Raw genomic sequence first — 469 nt, 5'->3', positions numbered from 1 at the left:
CAGCAAGTCTGATTATATCCTGACTCACCCTCCACCCCACCCCAGCCCTGGACAGTGGATGGAGCAGTAGACACGTTCCCAAGGGGTGCTGGGGGTTCAGGGGCCTGGGACGATTCTCACACCATCCGTTTACATTTCCCCAACCTCGGAATGCCTCTCCTTCTTGTGGTCCAGAGTGGCTGCTGTAGCACCGGCCATTGTGTCTATATCCCCATGGCAGGAAGAAGGGAGGAGTACAGCCTATACCCCTGGGCTAGAAGGATTTCCCTGCAGGTCTGTGCCCCCACACGTGGCCCAGAGTGGCTGCTGTAGCACCAGCCATTGTGTATATATCCCCATGGCAGGAAGGAGAAGGGAGGAGTACAGCCCCACCTCTGGGCTGGAAGGATTTCCCTGCAGGTCTGTGCCCCCATACATGGCCCAGAGTGGCTGCTGTAGCACCAGCCATTGTGTCTATATCCCCACGGCA

The 469-nt window shown here is 57.8% G+C and overlaps 1 protein-coding gene across 1 annotated transcript in view; it reads left to right on the top strand.

The window, feature by feature from the left end:
- The window catches only part of ASMTL (acetylserotonin O-methyltransferase-like), a 55,716-nt gene that overhangs the window by 43,860 nt on the left and 11,387 nt on the right, over nt 1–469 (top strand). The gene's annotated exons all lie outside the window — the stretch shown is intronic.

The sequence above is a fragment of the Mandrillus leucophaeus genome, unplaced genomic scaffold (assembly GCF_000951045.1).
Source record: "Mandrillus leucophaeus isolate KB7577 unplaced genomic scaffold, Mleu.le_1.0 Scaffold634, whole genome shotgun sequence".
Classification (NCBI taxonomy): Eukaryota; Metazoa; Chordata; class Mammalia; order Primates; family Cercopithecidae; genus Mandrillus; species Mandrillus leucophaeus.
This window is presented reverse-complemented; position numbering and strand designations above follow the sequence as displayed.